Here is an 18169-nt window from a genome sequence, read left to right as displayed (position 1 = left end):
CAGAGGCGCTAACCCGGAAGTCCTAAATCTAAATTATCACTGCTGAATTTGTGCATGTTGATTTTAGATTTCAAATATATTAACCTCTAACAACAGATTTGACGGGATGCATGTTTTTCAGGTTAGTGTGTCCTCACTAAGGCTTCTTCTGTCGACATTCTCAAGCAATCCAAGGTCAATCTCATGGTTTTCTCTTGCAGCTGGAGATTCCACCAGCCCAACTCTTGTAACAATTTCAAAGCCTCCCTCTAGAGGGAAACAATTTCTGTTTGTATCAATCCTTTTAAGCACAGTTCAAGCAGTAAAATTAGTTTCAATTTTCAGCTACTTTTACTCCTTTTTAAACACAGAAGGAGACAATGAAAACAATGTATTTCTCTTATTTAACTAACTGTCACAGTCAATGAACTTTCCCAAAAATGTCAGTCTTACTAGCAGTCCATTTCCAGGTTCAGAGCAGTGGTAATTTAACTTTCTTCACTCTCTCTTGCAGGCTTACGCGATCCAAAATTTCCCCCCTCTTCTCCTGCCTCCAAGGGGGGTTTAATGATTTTAGCCGTTGGAAGTTTAATCCTTTACATAGGACTTTCCAAGACTTTAGCTTGCAAATTCTTTGCTTCAATCTATTTACAAAAGGGGAAGGTGGACTTCCTGTTTGAAACCTCCCCGTTTCGGTGCCAAATTAAGACGTTTAAAAATCCAATTTTCTGTTCTACTCACGGGTAGTTGTTTTGAATCAAATTGTCCACAGGAAAAAGTCAGCGCTCTCCTTCAACAGCACCGCGCCGCCCATCCCACATCGCTCCGGATACCCGAAACCGGGTCTCCACACGAGTAGGGGAGGTGCAAAAGGTGCCAGCTGAATCCCACGTTCACAGGCTTCTCCCGCCTGCAATTTTTAGTGGGTCTCCGCCTTCGCCATGGCGGCCAGACCCTAAATTCCACGGAGCAAGTTCCTCCCAATCAGAGGAACTCCGCCATTGCCAGAGGCGCTAACCCGGAAGTCCTAAATCTAAATTATCACTGCTGAATTTGTGCATGTTGATTTTAGATTTCAAATATATTAACCTCTAACAACAGATTTGACGGGATGCATGTTTTTCAGGTTAGTGTGTCCTCACTAAGGCTTCTTCTGTCGACATTCTCAAGCAATCCAAGGTCAATCTCATGGTTTTCTCTTGCAGCTGGAGATTCCACCAGCCCAACTCTTGTAACAATTTCAAAGCCTCCCTCTAGAGGGAAACAATTTCTGTTTGTATCAATCCTTTTAAGCACAGTTCAAGCAGTAAAATTAGTTTCAATTTTCAGCTACTTTTACTCCTTTTTAAACACAGAAGGAGACAATGAAAACAATGTATTTCTCTTATTTAACTAACTGTCACAGTCAATGAACTTTCCCAAAAATGTCAGTCTTACTAGCAGTCCATTTCCAGGTTCAGAGCAGTGGTAATTTAACTTTCTTCACTCTCTCTTGCAGGCTTACGCGATCCAAAATTTCCCCCCTCTTCTCCTGCCTCCAAGGGGGGTTTAATGATTTTAGCCGTTGGAAGTTTAATCCTTTACATAGGACTTTCCAAGACTTTAGCTTGCAAATTCTTTGCTTCAATCTATTTACAAAAGGGGAAGGTGGACTTCCTGTTTGAAACCTCCCCGTTTCGGTGCCAAATTAAGACGTTTAAAAATCCAATTTTCTGTTCTACTCACGGGTAGTTGTTTTGAATCAAATTGTCCACAGGAAAAAGTCAGCGCTCTCCTTCAACAGCACCGCGCCGCCCATCCCACATCGCTCCGGATACCCGAAACCGGGTCTCCACACGAGTAGGGGAGGTGCAAAAGGTGCCAGCTGAATCCCACGTTCACAGGCTTCTCCCGCCTGCAATTTTTAGTGGGTCTCCGCCTTCGCCATGGCGGCCAGACCCTAAATTCCACGGAGCAAGTTCCTCCCAATCAGAGGAACTCCGCCATTGCCAGAGGCGCTAACCCGGAAGTCCTAAATCTAAATTATCACTGCTGAATTTGTGCATGTTGATTTTAGATTTCAAATATATTAACCTCTAACAACAGATTTGACGGGATGCATGTTTTTCAGGTTAGTGTGTCCTTTTAGATGAGTACACTTTTTTGTGTGGTATTGAGCTCCACACATCATATTTGGGTTTTCCTTTTTAATTCGTCTCCAAAAGCAACATTCAGCCTAGAAAATCAGTTGGTAAAATGTTTTTTTTAATATAAATATTTATTAAGATTTTTGTAAAAGAAAAGCATAAGTAACAAACAACATTGCTTATATCATAACAAAATTTCATAACTTGTTTAGACTTCCTCACGTCTCCTGCTCCCACTTACAGTGTTAAGAAGTTTTTTCAAGCAAATTATCATCTTGTTTGCAATCTTATATCCACTCGTTTAAATATAATCTAATAGTTCTCCCAAAGGGTTTGTCTTTTCCTTAATCTCACTTATCATCAAATTCCAATCTAGTTTAGTGGTGGCCAGTTATTTATGACCAAGCATCCTTCTTAACATTCAATCAAATTGCAATATTTTTGTAAATAAATTTTAAATTTCTTCCAGTCTTCTTCAATCCTTTCTTCTCCCAGGTCACGGATTCTGCCGGTCATCTCTGCCAGTTGCATATAGTCTATCAGCTGCATCTGCCATTCTTCCAGTGTGGGTAGATCTTGAGTCTTCCATTTCTTGGTAATGAGTATCCTTGCTGCTGTTGTTGCGTACATAAAAAATGTTCGGTCCTTCTTTAACACCTTCTGGCCGACAATACCCAGGAGGAAGGCCTCTGGTTTCTTAGTGAAGGTATACTTAAATACCTTTTTCAACTCATTATATATCATTTCCCAGAAGGCCTTCACTTTAGGGCAGGTCCACCAGAGGTGAAAGAATGTTCCTTCATTTTCCTTACATTTCCAACATTTATTATCAGACGAATGGTATATTTTGGCAAGTTTAACTGGGGTCATGTACCATCTATATATCATTTTCATTACATTTTCCTTCAAAGCATTACATGCAGTGAAGTTCAGCCCAGTGGTCCACAACCTTTCCCAGTCCTCAAACATGATGTTATGCCCAATATCCTGTGCCCACTTTATCATAGCAGATTTAACCATTTCGTCTTGTGTGTTCCATTTTAACAGCAAGTTATACATTCTTGATAGTACCTTAGTCTTTGGTTCTAACAATTCTGTCTCTAACTTCGATTTCTCCACCTGGAACCCTAGTTTTTTGTCATTTTTAAAAACTTCTTTAATCTGGGCGTAATGTAACCAGTCTCGCACTTTACCCTCCATTTTCTCCAAACTCTGCAATTTCCAATTGTCACCGTCTTTTTCTAATATTTCCCAATATTTTGGCCATTTGGCCTCCATGTTGGGTCTTTTTCGGGCCTTGGCTTCCAGAGGGGACAGCCACCTCGGAGTTTTGTTTTCCAATAAGTCTTTGTATTTTGTCCAGACATTGAATACTGCTTTCCTGACAATATGGTTCTTAAAGGCCTTATTGATCTTAACTTTGTCATACCATAAGTATGCATGCCAGCCAAAAGCATTGTTAAAACCTTCCAAGTCCAACACATCAGTGTCTTCAAGAAGTAGCCAGTCTTTTAGCCAGCAGAAAGCTGCGGCTTCATAGTACAGTTTTAAGTCTGGCAGGGCGAAGCCCCCTCTTTCTTTCGCGTCAGTTAATATCTTAAACTTAATTCTGGGCTTTTTGCCCTGCCAGACAAATTTAGAGATATCTCTCAGTTGGTAAAATGGTTCCCACCTTCTGTATAATTTGGCAATATGTAAGAGAACATTGTAGACCTTCAGAGGCCCCAAAGAGGGAAGCAGCAAAGAATGTTCCTGAATATGCTGGAGCTTGTGGCTTATTCAAGACAATATATAAAAAAATACTATGCTGTATAGCTGCTGGATATCACTGAAGTGGCTGGTGTTTGCAAATTGGGTCCTCCCTTAAAGAGGGCACATATTGCGGTGAGATCTGGATAACCGACACCCTGTGTTGTGGGTGGGTTCTATTGGTCAGCCACAACACCTGATTGGTAGGTCCCTCAAAGCTGGGTACAATCCGGCCAATGGGACAAAGTCCAAATGGTTTGAGGAACTTATTTATGCCCATGCACGTGACACAGAGCTTCCTCTTTTGGCGCGTGCATTTGGAACACTCTCCCTACTTTTAGGGCTTTGCGCTTGACCTTGCTATGCCGTCGTGTGTCATCTGTCATTGGGAGAGGGGCATGGCAGGAATTTCCCCCACTTGGCTGATTGGCTGTTGCCATTTGGGTTTCGCCTGCCGCATAGCAAATCGTCACAACTTGTAAGGTTGCGGATAGGCTCTGGTTCAGGTGATAGGGATGGGAGAACGCTCTCGCCATCCCTATGTGAAGGGTATTCCATTAAAGGAACCCAGAGACTCAATGGTTTGGTCAACCCCTGAGAGGGGGTTGTGCCCGTGCCTGAGTCCAGGGGGACATGTGGGTGGCGGAGTTAGCCCATTCCCGACTTTCCGCTTATCCAGGTGTTCACCCTTGGCTGACCTATGCTGGTGCCCTGGGTCAGTGCTACCTGCATGGCAGGGAGCTAGTCGAACCAGAGCCTATGCAACCAGTCACTTTCTGTAATCAATAAAATTGTGGCCTAAATTCTGCCAAAAACCAAAACCAAAAATTTGAGTCATGTGTGAATTTATTTAAGGGGGAGGTTTCTGGGTCTGAACACGCAAATGCTGGAGTTTGTGGCTTATTCAAGACAATATATAAAAAATGTTATGCTGTATAACTGCTGGATATCACTGAAGTGGCTGGTGTTTGCAAAGAGTTAAAAGCTCTCTTTTCAAGCCAGACTGGGGGAAATCAAATTCCCATCAGCCCCAGCAAGAAATGGCCAATGACAAGGGAAGATGGGAGTTTTAGGTCACAACACAAGCAGAGCACCATGCCTTATGCCTTAACAAATCCGGTTAATATTTAAGGAGCCACAAAACTCTTTATCGGTTTTGCTACAAGAGATGAACAAGCCTACCAGTCAGAAAACTATCGAGCAAGTGTCATCATTTAATCTGTTTTTAAAAAGCCAAATTTTAACATTTATATCTGATAGCACAGTGAGATCTCAGTTATAGCCAGCCAGAGACTCATATCAATATGACTGCAATTCAGAAATTACTGCCTCTAGATTGAGATGACTTCCAGCAGGGTAAATGCTTAGTTTGTTACAGCAACAGATTTATTGTGAAGTGGGTTCTAGTCTATGAACACTTAAGCAACAATAAATCTGGTAATATTTAAGGTGCCACTAAACTATTTGTCATTTGAACTCAAGGCTACAGAGATTGGTGGAACAAAGACTGAACTAAATGTGCATTAGTAAAACCTGTGTATAATTTATATGAAATAAACTCTATGATACAGCAAACTGCATATGAAACACTACTGGATGAATTATGCAATATTAGCTAAGTGGATAAAAAGGTTTGTCAAAATTGCTAAAGGACTGGAATGAGCTTTTTCCTTGACAGCGTCTGAACCTGAATCTTGTGCTGCGTTAAATATAATTACAATGATAAAAAGCTGTACACCAGTAAGATTAAATCAAATAAACAAGGAATATTCGGTGTTAAATTGGAGGGGATGCCAGGAAACCGGGACTTATGTTCACATGTGGTGGAGGTGTAAATATGTACATTTTGAGGGGGGGGGGAGGGTGTTTAAGCAAATAACAGAAATCACTGGGTTAAAGCTAACCGAAAGCCAATTTACGATAGGGTGGAAGGTTCGCAGGCTATAAAGGACTTGCTCGCAAATTTATTGACAGCTGCACAAATTATTATAGCTAGGAAGTGGAAGGGGCAAGCAGAATATAAAATGGAAGAATGGTATAAAGGGTTGTGGGATATAGCTATTAATGACTTGGAGGAGATATGGAATGTATTTGTAGAATTTGTACTGTTAAAACGGAAAGGGGTCAAACCATTGCAAGAGGTGTTGAAATTTGGGGAGGTTGGATAGTTACAATGGAATGGTCTTGGGGAGGGGTGCCCATTTTTTATTTTATTTATGATTATTACTTTGTTTATAAATAAATAAATAAATAAATAAATAAATAAATAAATAAATAAGATGTAAGGAGCAGAGCAAGAAAAGTAGGACAGAGGCTGCCAACCACTTAATTGGCCACAAGTGCAGGCAACAAATGCTCATCTCAGTGATTGCCTTCCACATGTAGTCTATTTGCACGCACGGACGCGGGTGGCGCTGTGGTCTAAACCACAGAGCCTAGGGCTTGCTGATCAGAAGGTCAGCGGTTCGAATCCCCGCAACAGGGTGAGCTCCCGTTGCTCGGTCCCTGCTCCTGCCCACCTAGCAGTTCGAAAGCATGTCAAGTGCAAGTAGATAAATAGGTCGCTCCGGCGGGAAGGTAAACAGCATTTCCGTGCACTGCTCTTGTTTGCCAGAAGCGGCTTAGTCATACATGACCCAAAAGCTGTACGCCGGCTCCCTTGGCCAATAAAGCGAGATGAGCACCGCAACCCCAGAGTTGTCTTCGACTGGACCTAATGGTCAGGGGTCCCTTTACCTTTAAGGAGGGCCACTCCAACAGCCCACCAGCTCTGATCTGACACGTGTGCACTGAGTAGTACACCTTCAAAGAGGTACATGCACATGCACAAACTTGTGCTTGCAAAGGCATTCTGTGTGAACAGGGCCCCTGTGCAATTGCTCCAATTGTATACAAGGGCCTATGTGTATACTGAGACCCTTTAAATTTGTTCCACTCAACATGGTAGCAGGGCATGTGCCCTCAGGCACATACCCCTCCCCACACATAATGCAGCCAGAGTAACAGATCAGAGCATGCTCTAAGGGAAGATGCACCCTGTTAACTCAATTGCAGCCACCATATTGAAATCTCCCTGGTGACGAAGTCATGGGCCCTTCAAAGCTTTGCAGGTCGTCATCAGCTAGACATAGCCCTGTCATTCCCATGCATCTTTCACGTGTATAGCATGGCAGGTCTATGTCAGTGATGGCCAAACTTGGCCCTCCAGCTGTTTTGGGACTACAGTTCCCATCATCCCTGACCACTGGTCCGGTTAGCTAGGGTCCGGTTAGTTGTAGCCCCAAAACAGCTGGAGGGCCAAGTTTGGCCATCACTGGTCTAAGTAGTGCACCAAGGCAAACAACTTCAGACTTCTGATTTAAATAAGGCTTCGGATAAGCAAACAAAGACAATCGCAAGTCACGTTAACAAACACATCAACAGAAGTGTCCTAACTGATCCTAGACTTGGACAGTATCACCAATAAATCTTAAATATCTTTACTGGCAATCTATGGAGGGCCATCAGCATGGGACTCTCTTCATAAAGTGGCAGAGACTCCTCAGATGAGCAAAGTCAGAGGCAAAAGTATGTTTTAAAAAATCAGTCATTTGTATGTTCTGCACCAAGAGGGGAACGAGGTTGACATTGGCAGAGAGACAGCATTTAAATTCGTCAAATTTAGCAGGTAGATATGATTGGCGATCCTTAGCACATTCTTGAGTTCATGGAAGCAACTTTAAAAGGTATACAGTGGTACCTCAGATTACATACACTTCAGGTTACATACGCTTCAGGTTAAGAACTTTGCTTCAGGATAAGAACAGAAATCGTGCTCTGGTGGTGCGGCGGCAGCAGGAGGCCCCATTAGCTAAAGTGGTGCTTCAGGTTAAGAACAGTTTCAGGTTAAGAACGGACTTCCGGAACGAATTAAATACTTAACCTGAGGTACCACTGTACTTACCGTACATACGTACCTCCCTTCCTGGGTTTCTATGGTCAGCTGTCGACCATAAGAAGATTGACTTCTATCTGCATTTTTAAAGGATCAGGGCCAAGCAGTAACTTTCAATTGCATTAACTTCTAACTTGACAGCATAGATCTTTTCTTCCCATGTGAGGATGCCAGCCCAAGTCTGAAAACTACTAATTCTTATACATGCAGAAGCTCGGGATATAATTTCTCTTGAGTTCTACATATATTTATAGATCCAGAAAATCAGGTGCAGCTTGAAGTCAAGAGTGTGCTAGAGAAAAACAAACATCGCAGCAGCCCCAAAACTGGTTAGGATTCAGTATAAAAAAGGAAGTGAGCTCGGGATATTCGGCTTTGGCCTCTTAAATCTCAGAACCCAAAGGAAAAATTATTTTATCGTGTACTATAATAATTATCCCCACCCCTGCCCCAGGATTTCAACTAACGTTTCTTCCCAAATAAGTATTTAAGTTTCTAGTCCTGTGCATATAACTTGGAAGCAAGTTCCTCTGCAAATTGTAAGGAAACTACAGTCTGTCAGAACTCAAACATTAGATATCACTGCCTTTGCCAAAAAACCTCTGCGACAAGCACAACTTCAAGATATCAAAGAACAAGCAAAACCTTCCCTGAACTTAATCCAGACATTAATTATATGAAGAAGGGAATCTCAAAGTTTACCAGGATAGACAAGGGTCCTTAGATGATGGCGAAGTCCAATTTGTCCTGGTTTCTGCCGCTTCTGCAGGGATACAATAGGACGGTCCTTGCTAGTCTGGCGCTTCTATATTTGTGTTTTTCCACAGATCCCTGGATTGAAAAGCCAAGGTACAGGAACTTGCGCTCCTGGCCTGCCTTCCCAAACCCCATTGAATTAAAAAGCCTTCCATGAAAGGCCAAAAGGGGCTTTTTGCCAAATGCTGGCGTTCTGAGACGACAGCTACGATGGATGATTCTTCGCTTGCCCTCTCAGCAAAAAGAAGAGGAGAACAACAAGTCATCTAAGTATTAGTGATGTGGGCAGTGGGGCGGGAGGAGGGAACGGGAGAGAGAATTGAAGCCGATTCTAAAACAGGAACTCCTCTCTGCTTCGATTCCAAAGCGAGACACTGATGTCCCTTTAAAACAGTTTGACCTGTTGGCCCATGCACAAAGGGGAAGGATTAAACTCCACTAAGGAAGTAATGCAAACTTATCCACCCCCCCCCCAAAAAAACCCCTTCTTTTTTCTCTTTCGGTTGCCATGGATATGGTGCTGAGTGATACAAAACCCTCCAATTTGCATTGCAAAGTAACAGCGAGCAGTAGAGGACACACAACTTGGTATTCTGAATGCAGACAGGCTGTGGAACTTCCATTTTGAGAGCTGGCAACTACCAGCACAAATAGTGGCACTTGAGAAGGACTTACCAGTCTCGCAATTTTGAGTCCTTGTGTTCTACAAACGGCACTCCTAATTTTGATTAGAATAAAACAAGTACAGTCTCTACAGGTGTGTCTGTCTATCATCTATCTATTTGCAACTCCTCTCTTTACAAAGCAGAAATTGGCTAGAGAATTCAAGAAGGGGTCATCTGGCCCCTTCTCCATCCTTTCTGAAGCCAAATTTCAGCTGAGGGCCTTGAGTGTAGGCACATGCAAAATCTTCATAGGAATTGTTTTCCAATCTTTTTTGGCCTCACCCCAATAGATTTATACAGAAAAGACACGATTCCAATCAAAATTTGGACAGCACCGTGTGGGGTTTATATTCCTAGTCTGCATTTTCTCTCAGGATCACAGTGCATTGTAGTCTTAAAATTGCACAATCATTCGTGTGAGGGTGGATTTCACAGGAGATCATGGTGCACCATAGAATTTGTAAACAACCTTATAGTCTCCAGTCCTGCAATTGTAAAGAATAGCAAAGGAAAATGCAGGGGACTGAAGAAGATGACATGCAGCAGTGAATTGGGAAATTAATGCATTCCAATGAAGAGTAGGCCATAAACATTTCAAATAAATAAAATGGAGGCTGGGTGTAAAAATATTCCTGTGAGATTAGGTGTGGACTTTTAAGTATAGTAATTTAATTCACTGAAATTGTAAATGCTTGTATCCATTACTATGTGTTGAAATATGATTGGTTGGTAATTCAGTTCTAGAGAGTTCTCTAGTAGTTCTCATGTGATTGGCTAACATTGGTCACATGGGAGGCATCTAGTGAAGTAGAGACTCCATTTTATGTGAAGCAAGATGACTGTGTTTTATAATCCACTGTGAACACTGCTATGTTGAATAGAGTGTTGGAGTGCCTCTTCTCGTCTTGAAAGAAAGAGAGCAAAGCTGCAGGAGAAGAAGGTAAAAGTAGAAATCTCTCTCAGGAGCTGTGATTGAGATACGAAGGCTGAAAGTGCTGAACATTGGAAAGGGAGGAAAATACAGTTGTTTGGAAGTTAAAGGAGAGACTGTAAGCCCATGCTTGGATGAGCATGTGGCTGTAAATATTATGTTTCTGCAAGTAAAGTTTTGAAATGTTAAAGTCTGGACATGGGTTTAATTTCCAAAGAAGGGTGTCAGTCATATATGATTTTAGCTTCTTAGCTGCGATTTCACTACTCTGACTTCAACTTGAACAGCAGAGCCAAAGGGGTTAAAATAAAATGACAATAAAGTGATCAAGGGAACACAAGCTGTTTCTTTGTTGCTCTGGTGCTGAAAACATGGTAAAACAAATCAGAGCTATTAGAGACAGGAAGGATGCCAGAGTCCTAGAAAGAAGCATATATTACTGTGATACCATAATATGATAAAGACCTAATGGAACCTAAAGATTATAGACCAATATCATTATTAAATAACGATTATAAACTTTTTACGTTGATATTGGCAAATAGATTGAAAATGACTCTAAGAAATTTGATACATGAAGACCAGGTGGGTTTTCTTCCTGGGAGACAAATGAAAGAAAATGTTAGGAACGTCATAAATGTTTTGTGTTCATAATGAAAAGCAGGTGGCGATAATATTTGTGGATGCCAAAAAGGCCTTTGATAACGTCTCGTGGCTATCTATGTCAAAGTTACTGGAAAAGCTGAGATTTGGTGAAACCTTTCTAAAGGGCATAAAATCAATTTATAAAGATTAAACATTGAATATTACAGTAAATAATATTTCAGAAAAATCTAAGATGCACAAAGGGATGAGGTAGGGCTGTCCATTGTCTCTGCTGTTATTTTCCACCAGTACTTTTAATATTAATATAAATATCAAGAAAAACAATAGAATACAAGGAATAAAAGTGTGACAGCATAACTATAAATTAAAAGCATTCACGGATGACTTAATATTAACTTTTAGAACAGCCAAGATAGAGCATACTGGAAGTGATAGAAAAGATAGATTTGGAAGACTGGCTTATTTCAGATTAAATAAAGGAAAAACCAAGATGATGGTTACAAATATGGACAACCAAGCAAAACAAGGATCTAGAAACTATGTGTGGGTGGAATGTAGAGAAAAAAATTAAATATCTGGGGATCTGGTTAACAACAAACAGCTATAATATTTGCCAAGATAATTACGTAAAGGTTTGAAAAGAGATAAAGAGGAATATGGAAAAGAATGAAATTATTGTTACTGGGCAGGATTTCGGCTATTAAAATGAATGTCCTTTCAAAAATGTTATTCTTATTTCAAAATAACCCAATAATTAACAACACTCGATGCTACAAAGCGTGGCAGAAAAATATATCAATGTTTATCTGGCATTTATTCTGGAAGCCCAGAATAAAACACAAAGTCATGATTGACGTATTAAAAAAGAAGAGGCTTCACTCTACCAAACTTCCAGATCTACTCTGGGGTATCATGTCTGTGGTGGATAGAATATTGGATATTGTTGGAAAATATCAGTGTGTTAAATTTGGAAGGACATGATATACAATTTGGGTGGCATGCCTGCCTATGGTATGGGAAGGCAAAAATTTATAAAACCTTTACAAACCATGTGATCAGAAAAAATATATACAAAGTATGGGAAAAGTACAAAAAACTATTAGAAAAGAAGACACCAATGTGGATATCCCTGACTGAAGCCACTGCAAGGGAAAGAACAAATATGGATAAACAATTGTTAACATATAAAGAAATTCTAGATCTTACAGGACAGGAACTAAAGTTGAAAAATCCTGAGGAATTAAAAATATATATTAATAGATTGGTTACAGATACATCAGATTAACAAACTAACATAGATTAAAAAATTGGATTTGCAGAACAAAAATCCCAATTTTCAAGGGATTTATTAGATACAAAAGTAAAAGTATTCTCAAAAATGTACAAACTGCTGCTAGAGCGGGAAACAAAAGAGGAATTGTGAAATCAAGTATGATTAAGTAGGCACAGGATGTGGGTTATAATATTAATTATGAGCTATGGGAGAATTTATGGACAGTAAATATGAATTTTATGGCGTGTTATGCATTAAAAGAAAATATGATGAAAATGACCCACAGATGGTACTTAACACCTGCCAAACTAGCGAAAATGTTTAAAAAAGAAAAAGGCAAATGTTGGAAAAGAGGGGGTTTTTTTCTACATGTGGTGGTCCAGTAAGGTAATCAGGGAATTCTGGGAAGCAATTTACAATGAATTAAAAAGGATATTTAAAAAAAAAACTTCCCAAATATGTCTGAGACATTCCTCTTCGGAATGGTAACAACAGAAGTCCCTAAAAACAAAAGAAATTATTATTATATGCCACCACTGTGGCTAGAATCTCACTGGCACAAAGGTGAGAAACAAATATGGTACCCGCCAAGGAAGGGTGACCATATTAAAATGCTTGGGGATGCTGAATTGGCAGGTATAACGAATAGGATAAGAGGATATAATGAGGATTGGAAAATGTTTATTGGATATTTTAAGAACCAGTATAAATAAGTAATTAATCTCACAGGTCTTGAATAAATCCAGTAGAACAGGAGCTAATAGAGGAAGAAATATGAAGACTGAAAATTTGAAATACATGAATTAGTAGAAAAGTAAAGAAACCAGAAAAAAAGGTAGAAGGGGAGTCATTTGGGATTTAGTTGTATGTCGTGATTGGTATGAAAGTTGTATAACTGGTGGGTGGAGAGAAGGGGGTGTGGGACGTGTGTTCTTTGTTTCTGTATTAAAAATGCAAATAAAATTTAAATTTAAAAAAAGGTAAAAGACAATAAAGCGATCAAGGGAACACAAGCTGTTTCTTTGTTACTATGGCTCTGAAAACGTGGTAAAATAAATCTGGGATGAGCAGAGTGACAGTACAGGGGCAGGGAGACCTTTTATTCATTCAAAAAAACTGTGTTTCACAGTGGCGTAGCATGGGGGGTGCAGGGAGGGCTGGCCGCACTAGGCGCAACATCTGGGGGGTAGGGTTAGGGGGCGCAAATCCACGGGTTAGGGGCACAAATTACTTGCCTTGCCCTGGGTGCTGACAACCCACGCTACGCCACTGGTGTTTCATAAAACATATATTGAAGCTGTTTACAGCAAACAAAACGTAAAATCTGACCTAGTGGGCCAGATCTTTATCTTCACTCACCCAACTTTGACAGGTGGGTGGGACCTCCACCTGCCAATCATTCACTATAATGATGTCATGTGACTTTAACCTGTCAAAGAGCAGTGGGCAGCACTTCACAAGTGCCCAACAGCCAGTTGTCAGTCATTTTAGAAGTGAAAGAGAGGAGCAGGCAGAGTGCCTCCTCACTGCATGCGCACAAGAAAGCACATCAGGCATGGGGAATATGTGGCTCTCCAAGTGTTGTTGCACTACAACTCCCATCATCCCTGACCATCAGCCATGGTTGCTGGGACTGATGGAAGCTGTAGTTCAGCAACATATGGAGGGCTGCACCTGTCCTGCATGTACACAAAACACGTGTACCAAACAAACCAGAGGGTCATTAAAGACTAAAATGTTACATAGGAAAACCCTCTGCCATGATATGGGACACGGGTGGCGCTGTGGGTTAAACCACAGAGCCCAGGGATGCCAATCATAAGGTTGGCGGTTCGAATCCCCGTGACGGGGTGAGCTCCCATTGCTCAGTCCCTGCTCCTGCCAACCTAGCAGTTCGAAAGCACGTCAAAGTGCAAGTAGATAAATAGGTACCGCTCCGGCGGGAAGGTAAACGGCGTTTCCATGCACTGCTCTGGTTCGTCAGAAGCGGCTTAGTCATGCTGGCCACATGACCCGGAAGCTGTACGCTGGCTCCCTCGGCCAATAAAGCGAGATGAGCGCCGCAACCCCAGAGTCGTCCATGACTGGACCTAATGGTCAGGGGTCCCTTTACCTTTTTATACCTGATCATTATTAAAAGATCACCCCAAATGATCACAATTAGAGTACAGTGGTACCTCGGGTTAAGAACTTAATTCGTTCTGGAGGTTCGTTCTTAACCTGAAACTGTTCTTAACCTGAGGTACCACTTTAGCTAATGGGGCCTCCCACTGCCACTGTGCAATTTCTGTTCTCACCCTGAAGCAAAGTTCTTAACCCAAGGTACTATTTCTGGGTTAGCGAAGTCTGTAACCTGAAGCATCTGTAACCTGAAGTGTCTGTAACCCGAGGTACCACTGTATGCCGGAAGCAGAGAAAACAGCACACGAACAGTTGCTTGGAGAACAAGGAATAACATTCCCAGCTACCTCAAACAATGATCCACACACTTCTTCTGAGAGAGGTTACCACCTGCTATGTGGAAATTTCATTCTTGAACCACAATTACACAACCGGTAAAGAGGATATTACAAGAGCATCCGAATGACTCCTGCAGCCTGACCTGAACCAAGTAAATCCTACTGTTTTCAATGGGAGTTTCTCCTGAATGAACAGAATAGTATTGGATGACCCCCAATAAAAAGTTCCGCTGTGCTTCAGCCAAGGTTGTTTGATACAGGATCAACATAATAGATGTCCTAATTTTCACTGTTTAGAGAGGTAATACAACACCCAAGATAACAGTCATCCCCATACATTTAAACTTTCACTTGCTTCCCCCAGTTTTACCGTCCATCAAATTTTAATTTAAGTTTGAGATGTTGGTAATTCTGAAGCCGGACAAGAAGTGAAAGATCACATCGAGACCCAATCGTTTTTACAAGTGTTCTTCACTCACACAATCACACCCATAGTGTGTGGGGTGGGGAATAAAACACAGAATCCAAAATAAAGACCTTTACCTATTGGAGTGTGATGCCCGGGTGACATTTCCAAAGACTTTTATACAGACAGAAATTCAGCCAGTAAAGTTTCCCAAGTCGAAGTGATATCTCTTGCAGCCTTTAAAATACTTGAAGCCTTTTTGTCTTGCTGCTCCTAAATGAAGCAAGCAAAAGGGTGAAAGACAAACATTTGCCTATCCTGCAGTGACATTTTCATAATCCACGCCCAGCTCCATGTCTGAAGCAAAACCTGTTTTTCAAAGGTATTTTATCTGGGATCATTTAGATAATAGCAAGATCGAGGAGGGATTCACTCCAAATATAAACAGATCTTGTGTGGAAGGAGAAAGAACAGACATTTGACTAAGCCAGCTCATTTATTATATTGTATGTTGTAGAGCCAAGATACCGTCACCATCAATGTAAGATTAAGGTCATTAAGGTCAGAGGGATTAGAATAGATGGTTTCTGTGGTATATATTTCATAGAGCCAAAACATGGTTTTTATGTATGCTATGCTAGGTGCTGTTGGCAGCTGAAGGCAGGAGTTTTGGAGCAAGTGTGATTTACAGCGGTACCTCAGGTTAAGTACTTAATTCATTCCAGAGGTCCGTTCCTGACCTGAAACTGTACTTAACCTGAAGCGCCACTTTAGCTAATGGGGCCTCCTACTGCTGCCGCGCCGCCGGAGCACAATTTTTGTTCTCATCCTGAAGCAAAGTTCTTAACCCAAGGTACTATTTCTAGGTTAGCAGAGTCTGTAACCTGAAGCGTATGGAGCCCGAGGTACCAATGTAGTCTGCCTCTGACACCTGGATTCAAATCTAGGAGGGGAGAAGAAGGTTCTTCAGTCTGCATCTGAAAGTGGACCAACCAAATCTATAATTCTCAGGCATAGACGCAGATCAGAAATAGCTAGCTATCACATTGCACAGTTGTGAGGGCAATGAAGAGATCAGGGCACTAAAATAGCCACAACTTTATTGAATGAAGAAGAAGAAGCACTGATCTAAAAACTGCAAAATAAAAATTAAAAAATGCAATAAAATTAGGTAAAATTAGGCCAAAAGCTATGTATTCCCATACTCCTGAGGCTTAACCTGGCTGTTCCGTCAATTCACCCCAAAGGTCATTTCATCATCAAGTTTTCTCTGATCAAACGAATCTGCCTCCCCATTCTGCCTCCTAGTCTGGTTGGACCTCCCTTCCCAAGTTCGTTTTTAGCAGGAGTGATAGACTGAACAGCAGACTGCAAACATTTTCCTAATATAGATAGTGGTGTAAAAAAAATTTTTTTTTTCCAGATACAGCTTCTGTCAATACTGTAGTTCTATGACACGGTCAGCCTGTTACATCCTGTTACGCAACTGTTAAAGGCAGTGGCACTCTGCCAGACAAATATGTTGGCAAACTGACGTCGTTGGAAAGCCAGTGAGAAAGACGCCCATTGATATAAGCTGAGCCATGATGCCCTCTGCATTTTTTGCTCAAATCCCACTTCACTCTGCACACTCAGCTTCAGGATATTTTCTTTTAAGAAAGAATTCCTATTTTTTTACAAGCTTGCCCGCTGCTGTGAAAGCACGCTGCCTCCCGATTACCTCTGAAAGAAATGCAAACAATTTGGTCTATAAATGCATGTGCTCACATAAACACAGAATTGTACACCTACTATGCAAATAAACCAAAGTACTGTTGATGATGACCTGGCTTTTTGAAGCAAACACATTCCCATCAGAGCTATTTCTGGAACTCTATGCAAAAAAAGAGAGGCGGTTTTTAAAGCATTGCGAGTAACAACTCATTCCTGGAGGTATGTTGTAGCAAATGTTTTTCCAGGGGAATGTCAAGTTAGTTAAAGCTGCAGTGATTTCATTTAAGTCTTATTTATAAGTGCAAACATTGATCACGTATGGTGCACCGATCCACACACGTTTTCACAAATCCGTGACATTAGCCTTAGCAGTTATGACTAAATGTTGAGAATCGTAGCTAACGTTAAGAATAAAAGGATTAATAAGGATTGGCGTTTGTAAGAGTCTATAACCTCAAGGAGCTCACTGGAAGGACAGATCGTGAAGCTGAGGCTCCAATACTTTGGCCACCTCGTGAGAAGAGAAGACTCCCTGGAAAAGACCCTGATGTTGGGAAAGATGGAGGGCACAAGGAGAAGGGGATGACAGAGGACAAGATGGTTGGACAGTGTTCTCGAAGCTACAAACATGAGTCTGACCAAACTGTGGGAGGCAGTGGAAGACAGGAGTGCCTGGTGTGCTTTGGTCCAGGGGGTCACGAAGAGTCGGACACGACTAAACAACTAAACAACAACAACATAACCTCAAGGAACTCTCAGTTTCACACTCTCAGATCCTAACAAAGCGTGTTCTCACTAAAAGGAGAGCACGGGTTGCGGATGGGGCTATACAAGGCACCCCATGATTGCTAGGCAAGTTAAAGCCAGGGCTTGTTTAGATGGGAGGATCTGGTTATCTGGGGAAAGTTGATGTTGCAAACTTAGGGGTGGGGTCAGTGGCTATTTAAGCAAGGTCCACAGCTTTCTCTTTCTCTTTTGCTGTGGACATCGGATCTCATCGGATCTCTGAGTGACTACAGCAGAAGTTTGGGTCGTATACCTTTTCCCTTTGTTTTTCTTCCTCCATTTTCTCCTCTTTCTTTAATTTGTTGCTGAAAGATCCTTCCCCACTTTATTTAATTTTCCTGTTTGTTTTAATTCCCTTTAATTTAGTCGGGGGGGGGGTGCTCGGCCTGGGCCCAGGGGCCGTGTGGGGAGGGCTTCCCTCAATTCCCCTGCCCTCTTGCAGGGTCGATCCCCAGTCAAGGGAACATTTCTTCTCAGTTTGTCCTTGCTTCTCCCTTCCCCACAGGCTTCTGTTGGCTGCCTGGCTAGGGGTGGCTTACCTTGCCCTGTAGCAGGCACTGGGAGGCCGGCCTGGTGTTGCTGGGGGGCTGGGTGCCGCTGGTTGTCCCCAGAGGTGCATTGATTTGAGCGGAGAGCTGTGAGGCCTCCATTTTGCAGCCTCATTAGGCGGGAGCGCCATTTTGATTCCTCTCGGCCACGTGGCGGCCTCTAGCGTTCAGGCCTAGTAATTGCAGGGCCTGGTGGTTGCTTTATCCTAGGCTGAGTATAATTGGTACTACTGCGACC

The 18169-nt window shown here is 41.8% G+C and overlaps 1 protein-coding gene across 1 annotated transcript in view; it reads right to left on the bottom strand.

Annotated features, from left to right (window-relative positions):
• ITPRID1 (ITPR interacting domain containing 1) overlaps window positions 1–8868 on the bottom strand; it is a 68468-nt gene extending 59600 nt beyond the window's left edge. Inside the window, exon 1 of the mRNA XM_083706440.1 lies at window positions 8491–8868. The gene's annotated coding sequence lies outside the window, so the exon portion shown is untranslated. The remainder of the gene's footprint in view (window positions 1–8490) is intronic.
• Window positions 8869–18169: the final 9301 nt, after the last annotated feature.

Source organism: Podarcis gaigeae (assembly GCF_964106915.1).
Source record: "Podarcis gaigeae genome assembly, chromosome: 12".
NCBI classification, from domain to species: domain Eukaryota; kingdom Metazoa; phylum Chordata; class Lepidosauria; order Squamata; family Lacertidae; genus Podarcis; species Podarcis gaigeae.
Note: the sequence above shows the minus strand (reverse complement) of the source record. Positions and strands in the feature narration are given on the sequence as shown.